Below are 15,080 nucleotides of genomic sequence, written 5' to 3'. Positions count from 1 at the left end.
ATCTTCCCTGCCCCACACCAAAATTAGCCTAGAATTAAGTGAGTTCAGGAAGATCTTAAGACATAAAGCTAACACTTATAATACTTTCTATTTCTATGCACTATCAAAAAGTATGTAGAAATTTAATTTTAAAAAAGATATTATGTACTATATGTAGTGTGAACAAAAAGAAAAAAAAACTTAGGTATAAATCCATAACCCATATAGGACATGTATGCTGAAAACTACAAAATATTGATGAAATGAATCAAAGAAGTTCTAAATAAATAAACAACTATTCATGAGTTAGTTTAACACAGTAAAGATGTTGATTCTCTCCAAATTGATATTCAAGTTCAGAGCAATATCTACCAAAATATTGATACAATTATTTCATAGTTATAGATATTTATAAGAAATGTTGTATTTTTTTAAATACTATATCTACCTGGTTTTGAGATCAGGGTAATCCTGAATGTACAAAATGAGTTTGGTTGAGTTCCATGAGTTCGTTCTTTCACTATTTTGAAGAGATTTTAGGGAACTCATATGAATTCTTCTTCTAATGATCAGTAGAGTTCTCTAGTGAAACCACAGTGACCTGAGAAGATTTTGCGTAAAATTTCAAACTATACATTCAATTTTATGAATAGTTACACAGCTGTTCTCATTGTCTGTAGATTGTGTTTTTGAACTTTAAAATGTCCATTTCATCTCAGTTGGAATATTTTTGGTTTTAGAGTTCTTCTGTATAATTTATGATTTCTTTTGATGTCTACATCATCTATAGTGATATCCACCCTTTTATTTGTAATATTAGTAATTTGTGTTGTCTTCTTCTTTCTATAGATGTGCCAATTATATTGATCATTTCAAAGAATGAACACTTTTGTTTGCTTGCTTATTGATTTTTCTCTATTTTTGTTTGTTTAAATTTCATGGGTATCAGTTCTTTTATTTATTGTTTTCTCCCTTCTGTTTGCCTTAGGTTTATTTTTGCTCTCCTTTCTGTGCTTATTGAAGTAGAAATTTAGAATATTGTTTTTGAGCTTTCTGATCTTTTCTAAAGTAAGCATTTAAAGATGCGAATTTCCATTGGAAGATTATTTTAGCTCTGCCCCACAAATGTTGATACATTATATTTTCACTTTTATTCAATTTGATGTATTTTTATTTCCCTTGAGACTTTCTCTTTGCTCACAGATTATATGTATCTTTTCAGGTGTTTGGAGACTTTTTGATAATCTTTCTATTATTGATTTATTTACACATAGCTTGATTCCATTTTGGTAAGAGAACAATATTGTAGAATTTCAACTCTTTTACATTTGTTGAAGATTGCTTTATGGCTCTGAATATGTTGTAAAATATGTTCTGTATTGGTATATACTGTCTCTTCGTTCTCTTTGGTTTTCCTTTCATTGCTCACTCTCTTTTTTACCTTCCTATGGTTTAAAGGAACACATTTTAGAACTTTGCTTTAAATTATGTGTAGCATTTTAATGTATCTTTCTATATAGCTCTCATAGTGATTGCTGTAGGGATGACATTATACATGCATAACTTATCATGTTTGCTGTTTTCATCATTTTATCAGTTCATGTGATGTATAGAAACCTAATCTCCCTTTAGATGACTTCACTCTCTGTCATTTAATGCCATTTAAAAAAATTTCTCTATGTTGCATTAAGAACCACATTGGACAGTGTTTATGAATTTTGCCTCACTTGCCAAACTCACATTTAGATTATGTGAGTTCCATTGCTTTACCATCAAGTTTACTGACTACACTCCTTTGTCGCCTTCATTTCACAGTTTAAAACCACTCATTGAATTTTTTTAATTATTACTGTTGTCATTTCTATTTGATTTTTCCCTATATCTCCTATTTCTTTGCTGAAATTCTGTTTTTTCATTTATTTGAAGCATGCTCGTAATTGTTCGCTAAAGCATTTATATGATACCTGCTATTGAATCCTTCTGAGATAATTCTGCTGTTTTATTTATCAGAATCTGTTGATTGCCTTTTCTAGACAATTTGAAATCCTCCTGGTTCTTAGAATAATAAGTGATTTTCTATGAAAACATGAACATTTTCAGTAACAAGTTGCAAGACTCTGGATCTTATTTAAATCTTGTGTTTTAGTGGTCTTTCTTCTCTGCTCCAGCCAGGGAAGGATGATGCCACGTCCTTCTGCCAAGTGATGAAGTCACTCCAGGTTTTCTGCTTGATGTCTGTTAAGAGTCACCTCAACAATCAAGCAAATGAGGTGTAAGCTATGTTGATTGGTTTGATGTAACCACGTCAGATTGTACAAAAAGATCAACACATTGTATCCCACATGTGGATAAATGTATGTAAGATCTATGTGTATATGATTTAATAAAAAAAGGTGGGGGAGGGAAAAAAGAGTCACCTCTAGGAAAAGAGGATGCTCTTTATGGTAGAACTCGGGGTCAGGTTTCATGCTTTTCAGGAACCTTCACTAACACTTTTTTGGCTGTTTGAGCAAGGAATGCCCATTGTTCTCCATAGGGTCTCCAATAACACTGCAGGAGTGGAAGGTGGTTTTGTTGCTGCTAAATGATATTGAAAGTACTGGCTTCCCACTGGCTCTCCTCTGACACCTGCTAGGAAGAAGGCGGGGGATAGCTCACTACCTCTAGGTGGCGGTACAAACCCTTGTTACCCTCCCCATCCGGCTCGGGGTGACGGATAGATAAGTGATCCTGATCTCTGTTCTTTCTTCCTGGATGCCACTCTCTAACCACTATGGGTCACCTCTTTACAATCAGGTGGCAGTGGAAGTCCAGGCTCCCCTCTCAAGGTGCCACAGTTAATTTATAATGGTTCTTTGGAGTGCAATACTTTTTCCTCTCCTGTTTTCTTTTGGTCTACAACTATTGGCATTTCCAGGTCGCTGTGTTTCTCAATAACTGCTATAGGACACATAGTGGAAAGTGGAAATTCAGAGAGCAGGGAGCCCACCGTTATGTCTTTCCTCAAGTCCTAGGTTCTAATTGCCCACCTTTCTCTTCTTGATGCCTTTTAGACTTTTCTTAAGTTTCTTTCATTTACTCTAATGTCCTGGGCATTTCAGCTGTGCCTAGTGGAAGCAATAGGGGAAAGCTATGTAGGTATGTACTCCGTCTTTCCAAACTGAACGTCTCTTCCCTTATGTTTTCTCTCTCTTTCCTTTCATTATTTATTTATTTATTTATTTTTTTGGTCCACTTAGGAATTTTAACATAACTTTAAAAAGAACTACCACTGAGTGTAAGATAGTGGTAGGGAAACTATCGCTTTTAATGTATACATCTTTTCTCTGTTCTAAGACATTGCATACAATACCTACATATAAAGACTCTGAGTGTGCTGGGATGCTATCTCAGAAAAAGTAGAGATGCCTTTTTTAAATAGAGCGAATGGGAACCTTATATAGTCTTTTAAAGCCTAAACAAAACTACAAAAAAATTCATAGGCATTTGTACAAAATATGTCCGTAGGTCCTCAAGAATTGAATAGTAGGCTGTGAGCTAGTAAAATACATATTTTAAATAATGGTGAAAGAAACTGTATGATTGGAGATAATCCAGGCTCTAAGTTGGCTTTGTATATAACACCTTTCCAGGGACTGCAACCTGCAATCTGTTTATATTTAAAGCCCAAATTGATTTCTGTTTCTCTTCATCTATGTCTACAAGCTTTTTACAATATTCCTTTGTAAACACCGAAGCTGCGTGAAGATTCACAACATGTCACCTTTTAAACGTGTTTGATTCACCGTTTTTTCACTTTGTTTTCCACAGTCTGTATTTACTTATTTTAGCAGCATTCATATTTACTTTTGTCTTTATCATGAGTCTTACCTTTTTTAATTCATGTTTTTAGATCTGTTCAATGGTTATCGTGTAGCACCGTGACTGAATATCATTTCGCTATTACTTGTTGAAAAGCAATCCTTTTCCCACTAAATCATCGTGGCATCTATTTTGACAAAAATCAATTGGCTACGTATGTGTCAGTCTAATCCTATTCATCTATCTTTAAGAAAATATCACACTGTACTTATTACAGTTATTTAATACTAAATTTGAAATTATAAAAAATGTCAATCCCTCAACTTAATGTTACTAAATTACTGTAACTTGTAGGTCATTTGTGTTTTCAAAAAACATTGACAATTAACATGCGAGAGTCTACCCAAAAAAATCTTCTGTAATTTTGAAATTATACGGCACTTACTTTATAGATAAATTTGAAGAGAATTGGTAGTTCACTAATATTAAACCCTCTGATTCATGTACATGGTATAACTTTGCATTTATTTAATTTCTTTAATTTGTATGGCATAGAACTTTCCCATTTTGTCAGATTTATTCCTAAGTATTTCATACTTTTTATACTACTGTCATGGAATTATTTTTATTTAGTTTTATTCTCTAAATGTTTGCTTTTAGATATTAGAAAGAAAATTTAGTTTTACATATTTGAGTGTAGTAACTTTGCTAAATCACGGTTTTAAATCTCTTATCTTTGTATGAAGCCTTAAAATTCCCCACACATAAGATCATAGTGCCAGTAAATCGCACTTTTTAACATCTATGGCATTATTAGTTTGTTTTATTTCAGCAGCTAAAAACTCTAGCTTTCAATTTTTTTCTTCTCCTCCTTAAGATAAATGCAAATCTCTTCTGTTACAAATTCATGGTGGTTAAATCATCTTGTATTTTTATTCTTGAAAAGAAAATAATATAAAATAAAAGAAGTGGGCAAACTAGTTCCACTTTAAATCATACGCATTTGAATTGGCATCTCCTGCCTCAAATTTCTAGTACTGAAGTGAACCTATGGATGTGGACATGATATAACGAATTATTGCGATCACTTATTTTTGCACCAACACGGTACTCAGGTGTGTCTTTTGGATGTTGCATAATTCTGCATATAGCTCTGTGTTCTGTGGAGTTTCACAAATACCAGAGAGTAACATTATGGAATTCCTGGTTTCTAAATGCATAAACAAACTTGTACCCAGATGCAGCAACATTAAATGTTATTAACAAAGTTCTCTCTAATATAAAAGTATAGTGGCAAATGTGTTTCTGAAGGGAATGGCTGGTTTTTAATCTGTAGTGAAAATAAATCTCTCACTAAAATCGAGGATACATTAGCATGATACTGTGTAGGGAGCAATGAAAGTAGATGAGTTGGCAATCAAATTTCATGCTTCAGGGCTTGAACTATTTTTATAGGGGTTATAATGGGATCTTTTGAAACAGTGAAGGAATTTTTCTTGCCTTAAAAAGTCTAGAGTTATCTGTGTAGATCACGGTCCAATCTGGAGTTTCAAATGAATGGTAACATAGCTGTTCAACAAAAGAATCCCACAAACTTTAATCTGTCTCTTGGTCTCCCTCAAGTGATATAGGAAACCTTTCGGACACAAAAGGAGTCCATGAAATTATTCAACTGGCATTCTTTCTCATCACAGAGGAAACTGACATCTCACTCTCCTCTGTACTTGTAACCAAAAGAAATATCTTTATTCACATTCACTAAGGCTCATCTCCTGCTCTCTGGTGTCGTAGATCACAGCTGTGTACAGAATCCCTAGAATGAAAATGTCAAAAAAGAACCAATAAAGAAGTCCTCATCTGTGTTCCAAGACTTCGTGTTGGCTCTGTCCCATGAACTCCTGACTTTTCTTTTCCTTAAGAGAAATGTATGCTTTTTCTTATATTTTGGTGGCTCTTTACTTAAATTGCTTTGAAGTGTAAATTTATGACAAAATTTTTAAAAATCCGTTTTCTGTTTGGTTCTATGTTTCTGTAATAATTTTCATATGTTATATGCTCAATTTTATTCTCACAAAATCACTTTACAAGAATATCATTTTAAATACCATTTTGATATTTAAATACTATCAATATCTTCTTGTCTTAATAATATCGGTAACTCCAAAATTTTATTTTTAAGAGAGTAAGGCCATTCAAAGAAAGATTTCTCAAAGACATATAATAACTAGTATATATTTATATAAGAAATTTTATGAAGTGTTGTATATTAAATGAACATTAATTTTCATTTTACGGCTCACAGTACAATAGGCACTCAACACATATTCTTAATCTAACGTTTATGTTTTGGTAACATATTAAGTTTCATGTTAGGGAAATAAAAGAGTAATACTTAGTAAAATATTTACCCAGGGTAACATTAAATAGTAATCTATGCTATTTCCCAGTATAGTGAAATTATTCTCTCGGGCTTAACATACAATACATCAAAACTTACATGGCCCTAATAAGAAAGAGCTCAGGTAAAAGGTATGTCATTTACAAATTATTTTTTCCTTCTCTTTTAAAGATCTCCTAAAGTGATTAAAAGGATGATCAGTAGGAATAAAACCTGATTGAAATATTTTGTAATATAAATCATAGAGATTGTGGGTTCAAAATTCCTATATCTTGAAAATTACTTCTTAGTTTTGATAATTATTTGTAAAAGAAATAAAAATGTGCCATTTCAAAATTAAATTATAACAGTTATGAAAAATTAATTCATGTCTTGCTAAATTACAGAAATTGCTTACATTAAACTCTTTTACTAATTAGGAAAAAAGTTCTTTATTTACAAATTAAAGGCAATGGGGTAGTTATTAAAATATTTACTATATTTTTTATGAATGAAGCATTCTACCCCTACCACAGTATTGCATATCTTGAAAAATACACTTAAATCTTTGTAGAAAGTAAAGTTGGTCCAAAAGTTATAAATTATTATTTTGAAAAAATTGTCACCCTCTACTGTCTTTACTATGAGAGGCCACATTTTACCAGGTGTGTTGCTTTTTAAATACACTAGTTCATACATCCTGATGTGATTTTAGTATTTACTCTTGACATGCCCTTATAATAAGTTAAAAAATTCTCTCACATTGTCTAGAAAGTTTGCTAAAAGATTTTATTTTCCTATTCACTCCTTTTTCTCTACTTCTTCTTCCTTTTTCATCTTTTTTAAATATATAAATACCAAGATATTAGTAAAATAATATTTCAAAGATAATGAAATTTACATGAGTTGTCTAAAAGAATGATTATTATTTACCTATTTTTAATAAATGTAATTTCCCTGCACTAACATTAAAAATCATTTACCAAGAACACAAAATAAAAATGTTTTATAAGATTTTTATATAAGCATTGACACATGTATATATGGGATATATTGCTAACTAATTGTTTTTACCAAGAATTCTTTGACGTCTAATCTTTAGATTTATGAAGAACAAAAATGGATTAATATAAATTCTCACTTTACAGTTGATATCTCTGACATTTCACTTTGATATTTCTTGTTTTATTTTTACAGGGAAGGCATATTTTCATTCCTCATACACATGTTGTAGCTTGTGATTACCTTTCAATTTTTTAGAGCAATGTTTGCGAAACCATAGATAAGTAAAAAAAAATTGTGTTATTTTCAAATATGAGTTCCATCAGGAAAACAATGCAGTGCAGACAGCTCAAAATATCAACAAGTGTTTGAAAAGGATGTGACTAATGAATGCACAAGTATGTTGATGGTTTGAGAAATTCCAATCTAGTGATTTCAATCTTGGAAATGAGCTACATGGGGGACCTGAGACCAAGGTGGATAATGATGGGCTGAAAGCTGTAGTGGAAGTGAATCCATCTCAACCTGTGCAAGAATTAGCAGCAAGGTTTTATATTACTATTTCAACAACATTGGACCATTTGAAACAAATCAGCAAGGTAAAGAAGCAGGATTGACGGGTTCCCATGAATTAAACCAGTGTCAGAAGAGAAATAATCTCAAAGCCTGTCTTTCTTTGCTGTCGGGACATGAAAGTGAACCATTTCCACACCATGGTGTTATGTGTGAGGAAAAATGGATTCTTTTTGACAATCACAAACATTTGGTACAATGATTGGGTAAAGATAAGGGGCTGAACCACAGTCCCAAACAGAATATTTGTTAAAAAAAAAAAAAAAGAACTAGGGGTGTCTGTTTGATGGTCCAGCATTGGTATCATCTAGTACAACTCCATGAAACTTGGCCTATCAATTACAGTGGGCTCGACACCTGTGGCTCAAGTGGCTAAGGCATCAGCCACATATACCTGAGCTGGTGGGTTTGAATCCAGCCAGGGCCCGCCAAACAACAATGATGGTTGCAACCAAAAAACAGCTGGGCGTTGTGGCAGGCGCCTGTAGTCTGCTTGGGAGGCGGAGACAGGAGACTCACTTGAGCCCAGGAGATGGAGGTTGCTGTGAGCTTTGATGCCACAGCACTCTACCCAGGGTGAAAGCTTGAGGCTCTACCTCAAAAAAAAAAAAAAAAAAAAAAATTATAGCCAATGTCTACTGCAACCAAATAGCTGACATGATGAGGATGCTTGTGATTAAGCAGCTGAAATTGGGTCAACAGAGATAGGCCAGTCCTCCTATAAGACAACTCTTGACCACATGTCTCATAAAACAATACTACTCACACCCCGGAAGCTGGATTTGGAGACTGTCTGTCATCCATTGTATTTGCCAGATCTTGCAGCAACTAAACTACCACCTCTTCCAGGCTTTGGCCCACTTCTTGCAAGGAAAAATATTCAGTATCAACAAGCTGTGGAAAACACCTTTAGGGATTTCATCGCCAATGGCTCTCCAGGCTCCTTTGCTGTTGCAAAAACAAGCTATGATTGAGATGGCAAAACTGTGTGGACAGTTTCCACACATATTTGATTAATTGTACTGCCTTGTGTTTGAGATACAGTAAACTAAAGTTCTAATTTGAAATCAGGATTTTCACATTTAATGACCTAATAATTTAGTTCTTTTCTTTCATATTTTATGTAGTGAGTTTATAATTAGGTTAAATCATTGGGAATTGATACTATTTTCATATGTTGACATATAAAAATTAAGATTTCCCTTGGTTCAAACTAATATATGTGAAATATGATTATGAGCAATAAAACATTTTACTAAGCTTGTAAGAAAAGATCTTACACACTCTCATTAACAGATCCTTAATCACATCATATATCTTCAGAGCTTATATAACCAAACAGTTCATTCTGAGTGAAAAAATTAAAATAAAACGTCAAGTGTAGGGGCTCATGCTGTAATCCTAGGACTCTGGGAAATCAAGGTGACAAGATTGCTTGAGCTCAGTACTTTGAGATGAACTGAAGCAGGAGTGAGACCTCATCCCTTTTTAAAATAGAAAATCTAGCCAGGTGTTATGGTAGAATCCTGTAGTCCCAGCTACTCAGGAGGCTGAGGCAGGAGGATCACTTAAGACCAGGAGTTTGAGGTTACTATGAGCTAGGCTGATGCCATGGCACCCTTGCCTGGACAGCAGAGTAAGACTCTGTCTCAAAAAATAAAATAAAAAACAAAATAAAACTAAACCTATAGCATATATTGTTTGCCTTCTCGAGATAATTAACCATTTCTAAATTGTCTGGATTGCCCTTGATTTTAATGAACCATAGAAGTTAAGAATAATTTTTTAAAATATCATTAAAATGTAGTCTGCATTAATTCAAAACTCTCCTTTTGCCATTGCTTCAATGATTCATAAGTGTAGAACTCATTTTCATAGATAAAAAGTTTTAATTGCACTTTCCCCAGTAATTAACAACATATTGTGCATGCCACCAACTGAGCTCAAAATAATTATTTCTGCAAACACATCCACTACTGTATCTACATAAAATATTTTGTTTGATTTTAAAAGAATAAAGCTGTACTGTTATTTTGTTAAAATAATGAAACCTGTTACACTGATGAGTAGTGACAATATATATACTACAGAGAAGTGTCAAATAGACAATAGTAGTGTCATAGTGACCTTTTTGGTAAAGATTCCTATCCTCACTTTTCTACTCATCAAGGTTTTTTGAATATCTAAAATGCAAGTCACTAATTTCTTACACTAATTGTATTAAAACATTTTTTTTTTTTGCTTTAAATATTCTAAGTAGTCCCAGCTACTTGGGAGGCTGAAGCAAGAGAATTGTCTAAGTCCAGGAGGTGGAGGTTGCTGTGAGCTGTGACATGACATCACTCTACAGAGGGTGATAAAGTAAGACTCTGTCTCTAAAATAAATAAATAAATGAATAAAGACTACCTTATTTAAAGAAATTTTTATCACAAATGAATACTAAATTTTTTAAATAGTAAAAATAGATTGAAAAAATATTGACCTTATGAAATAATTTAGCATGTAAACATTTGTGGCTGGGAAGATTATAAATTTGAAAGTATGGGAACAGTGGCAGAAATATTTCCAAAGAGTCATGATTATAATGTATCACAATGATGCAGGTCTCTTTTACATAGGGTAGACACAGAGCCCATTTTCTGGGCCCTCAAACAGACTAATAAACCAGCTTGAAGAAATGTTCTGTTTATATCACTGCTGTCATGGAGGGGAGGAACACCTCAAACAAGATGACTTTCTACACAAGCCCAGTTTAACTTCTGTCCACAGGCCCCTGCCACCAAACAGTTGTGAAATATTTCAGACATACATTCCAACTCCCCAAACACCCCCTGCCTTAAGGGTAGGAAAAGCTGGATATAAACCCCTAGATAGAAAGTCAAAGTGGGCAAGGTGAAACAGGCTATGTACTCCAAAAACCCACCTCCACCCCCCCCCATAGGCATTCCTCTTTTCTTTCTCTCATCTCTAATATATCAAATAAAATCTGTCCTGTTGTTTACACATGGTGGTCATGATTTCATTCATTGAGACCGGGAATCCTACAGAGAGATTCTGGTAACAATAATAGGAAGGGACGAGATGAACACAAGGAGGGCGGTTCCATGTAAAGTAATGTCACAAGTCATGTATTAGATGCATCACTTATAACAAAATACACGGAGAATTGTTAAAATCATTAAATACACTCAATGTGCATTTCAAATGAAAGGGTTATCATTTACCACTCATCTGAAAAATCTACATCGTCTAACAGTTTTGTTAACTTTTGAAAAGTCATTTAAGCTGTATTTTGGAATACATTCTATACACCATAAAACTCACTCATTTTAAACATATGATTTAAATATTTATTTTAATAAATTTACTGAGTTGACCAACCATTGGCTCAATCCAAATGTAGAACCTTTCTATTACACCAATGAAAGTCCCTCATTCCTATATGTAATTACCACTTGTTTCCATCTCTATGCAATAACTATTATATTGTGCTCTCAAAGATTTCACTTTTGTAAACATTCCATATAAATACAATCCTTTGGTATGTGGATGTTTGCAACAGTCTTTCTTTGCTTAGCATATGAGGGTCCACCTTGTTTCAACATGTACTAAAAATATTCTGTTGCTGAATATATTTGATTATACAGATATACCATATCTCATTTTTCTATTAACTAGTTCACTGGCAGTGAGCTAATGTCCACTTTGGGGCTGTGATGAATAATGTTGCTATAAAAATCTGTGTATGAATATTTAAATGAATTGTTCATTGCTAGTATGTATAAATACTGTGAGTTTGTATAATGAACTTATTGTACCCTATGAAATTGCTAAACTTGTTCTATAAATATTGTGTAAATTATCTGGAATTTTTTAAATAGATAATCAAGTTTTTATATATTTCTTCTTTTGTTATTTGACTGACTTTAATTTATTTTTCTTAACCTACTATGCTAGCTAAGACTTCAAGCCAAAGATGAGTAGGTGTGATGAGAAAAGACATCCTTGCCTTGTGTCCCTGGATAAAGCATTTAGTCTTTCATCAAGAAACATGATGTCAGCTCGTGGTTCTCACTCACGACCTTTATTAGTTAAGACTACCCCTTTTTTAAAGAAAATTTTTATCACAAATGAACACTGACTTTTTAGAATAGTTTTTCTGCTTCTACTGGGATGCCCATTTTCATTTCCTTTGGTTTGTCAATATAGTGAATTACATAGATTGATTTTTAAATGTTGAAACAGCCTTGAATTCCTGGGATCTATCCCACTTGACCACATTAAATATATTTTGTATGTTTCTGTCTTCTCTTTGCTGATGTTCTGCTGAGGATTTTTGAGTTTATGTTCATGAAGATGATAGGTCTACATTTTTCTAAACCTGTGTGGCACCTCTGTCAGTAAACACACCAGCTTTTACTTTCTATGGGAACAAGGACTTTAAATCAGTCCGGTGCCAGTGGATAACTAGAGCCCTCTTAGTTATGTGTGCATCCTTGTACATGTGTAAGCCTTATGGAGTCCCAGGAGTAAGTAAGAGTTTATCAAAGTCTATAGATCAGTTAGGGAACTCAAAATTAAAATAACCAATACTAGAAAGGGAGAGAGAGAGAGAGAAAACTTATTTTCTTTTTTTTTAAGGAATTGATTTACTCATCATTGTAAGGCTGGCAAGTTCAAAAATTAGTAGGGCAGGCTGGAAACATAGATAGAAATAAATACTACAGTCTTAAGGCAGAATTTCTTCTTCGATGGAAAATCTCAGAGTTTTGTTTTCTTTTTTCTGTTTTTGAGACCAAGTCTGGCTCTGTTGCTCAGATGGAGTGCTGTAGTAAGATCATAATTTACCATAACCACAAACTCTTGGACTCAAGCAATCCTCCTGTCTCAGCTTCCCTAGTGATGCAGGACAGGTGGCGCCCCAGCCAGCTCAGCCGAGGGGGGCTGGAGGACCCGCTGCCTCTGCCTTAGCGCTGTTGGTGCAGCAGCAGCCGGCAGAGGAACCAGCAGGCTGGAGCGCAGGCAAGGGCCAGGGGGAGCCTCCCTCCCCCACCGGAGGCTCCTGTAGCCAAAGGGACTGGACAACTGCTGGGGAGAAACCGGCACCTTGGTGTCTCCTTCTCTTTACATTTATGACTAAAAACAGAACCCCCATTTCCTATGCCTAGGTCAATTTCATGTAAGTTTCCGAGGCCTCAATTCTGTCAATGGACTATGTCCGTTCATTAGTACATTCATTCACCACCTTCCTTTCCCCAGAGGTTGGAACTATGTCCATTCATTAGTACATTCATTCACCTTCCTCCAGCAGACGGAACTATGTCCATTCATTAATACAGTCATTCACCTTCCCCCAGCAGAAGGAACTATGTTCATTCATTAATACGTCATTCACCTTCCCCCAGTGAATGGAACTGTATCCATTCATTTCCTGGCCTCAACCCATGCACCTATATATACCGCTAAACAGAGAGAGACAGGGAGAGAAAAACGGAGAGAGCTTTTCTCTCCCGACTTGGGTTTTTTCTCCCTACTAGAACCTTTAGTGTTTTTGTATTCTTTTCTGTAAATAAATTCTGTCTTGCTACTGATCCTGTGGTCCATCAATTCATTCATCAAATCTCCGAGACCAAGAACCTCAAAGTCCTGTATCAGAGTTGGCAAGCTAGCCAGGAGAGAAGACGGAATTCCGGTATCACTAGTAGTTGGGACTATAGACTCCTGACATCAGGCACAGCTTGTTTCTCCATTGTTTCGTAGAGATGGGCTCTCACTATATGTTGCTCAGGTTGTGCTCAAACACCTGGCCTCCAGTGAGCCTCCTTCCTAGGCCTCTCAAAGTGCTGGAATTACTAGGGTGAGCCACTGTGCCCAGCTTTTCTCTTTTTCTTACAATTGATAAAGATGTTAATCACATCTGTAAAATACCTTCACGGCAACACTGAACTTAGCATTTGATTAATTGGATAGTAATCCCTAGTCAAATTTGCACCCCAAATTAATCATTGCAGTCTACCTTTGGCTACCTCATGTTCTGTGCCTCTTTACGAAATTTCTCCATGGATATGTGTTTAGCTTTTTGCCTCAACCGGCATCATGTCCCAAGCTTACTGCAATATTAACACTGCCTATCTTCCAATAAAATCACTGTCATTTTCATCAATGCTCTGGAACATGTTTTTTTTTTTTTTCAAACTCTGACAGAATCCAATCAGTCTCTTTGACTGGATATATAGAAATCCTTATAGCCTACCTTAAACTAATACATACTAAGACTACTGTCAAAGGAGCTAGGGGATAAGGCAGAGGGTATATGAGCAGTTCCAGCCTAAAACACTGCTGACTCCCACTGTTCTTAACCAAAGTGAAATAAGTGCTTCTCAATCTCTTAACATCCAGAACCCCAGAATGCTTAATTTTGAAAATTCCGTTTTTGTTTATAATTACTCTTTTGGGAAAAAATTGATAAACTCCTCACACAGCCATTTCTGAAGTCCTGTTATTCTAATATTGTTAATTTTGTTATCAAAGTTATAGATTCAAATAGACTGTTATTAAAATAGTTCTATAAAACAAAAATATTTCTTTTGTCTTTGTAATTTTCATTACATAGAGAATGAACTTTTGTCTCTTTTAGCTTATTTTTTATTCTTACGCAACTCATTTTCAACAAGGCCTTTTTCTCTTCTAGGAAGCTACCCAAAATACTACGTTGCATTCAGCCTTCTGGTCTCCTTAATCTCCTTTGATAGCACACAGAAGAGTCTTGCCTTTGTATCTAACTTAATAATTGATGTCCACGTATGTGTGTATGTAGACGGTATATATGTATATATCATTCACATCTGAAGGGATCATCAATATAGTTAGACCAAAACTGCCATCTGGCTGTTTTCTGTTCTTTCTGTTTTACATACATATTTTTTCTGCCTTCTCCTATTTTAATTGTATATTTGTGTATCTCCATTTTAGCATCCTTATTGATTGATCATTTATATTCCTTTTTTTTCTTTTGAGAGTTTGCCTCAGGATATAAAATACACACATTGAAATCATCTGAGGTCATTTTCAGATAACATGATACTACTTTACAGAGTGATGGAGTGAACGGGTACTAACACAGTTCACCTGAGTTCATTTTCAGATAACATGATGCTACTTTACAGAGTGATAGAGTGAACGGGTACTAACACGGTTCACCTGAGTTCATTTTCAGATAACATATACTACTTTACAGAGTGATAGAGTGAATGGGTACTAACACAGTTCACCTGAGTTCATTTTCAGGTAACATGATGCCACTTTACAGAGTGATGGAGTGAACGGGTACTAACACAGTTCACCTGA

This window comes from Otolemur garnettii, unplaced genomic scaffold (assembly GCF_000181295.1).
Source record: "Otolemur garnettii isolate 467f Iridium unplaced genomic scaffold, OtoGar3 scaffold00042, whole genome shotgun sequence".
In the NCBI taxonomy this organism is placed as follows: Eukaryota; Metazoa; Chordata; class Mammalia; order Primates; family Galagidae; genus Otolemur; species Otolemur garnettii.
This window is presented reverse-complemented; position numbering follows the sequence as displayed.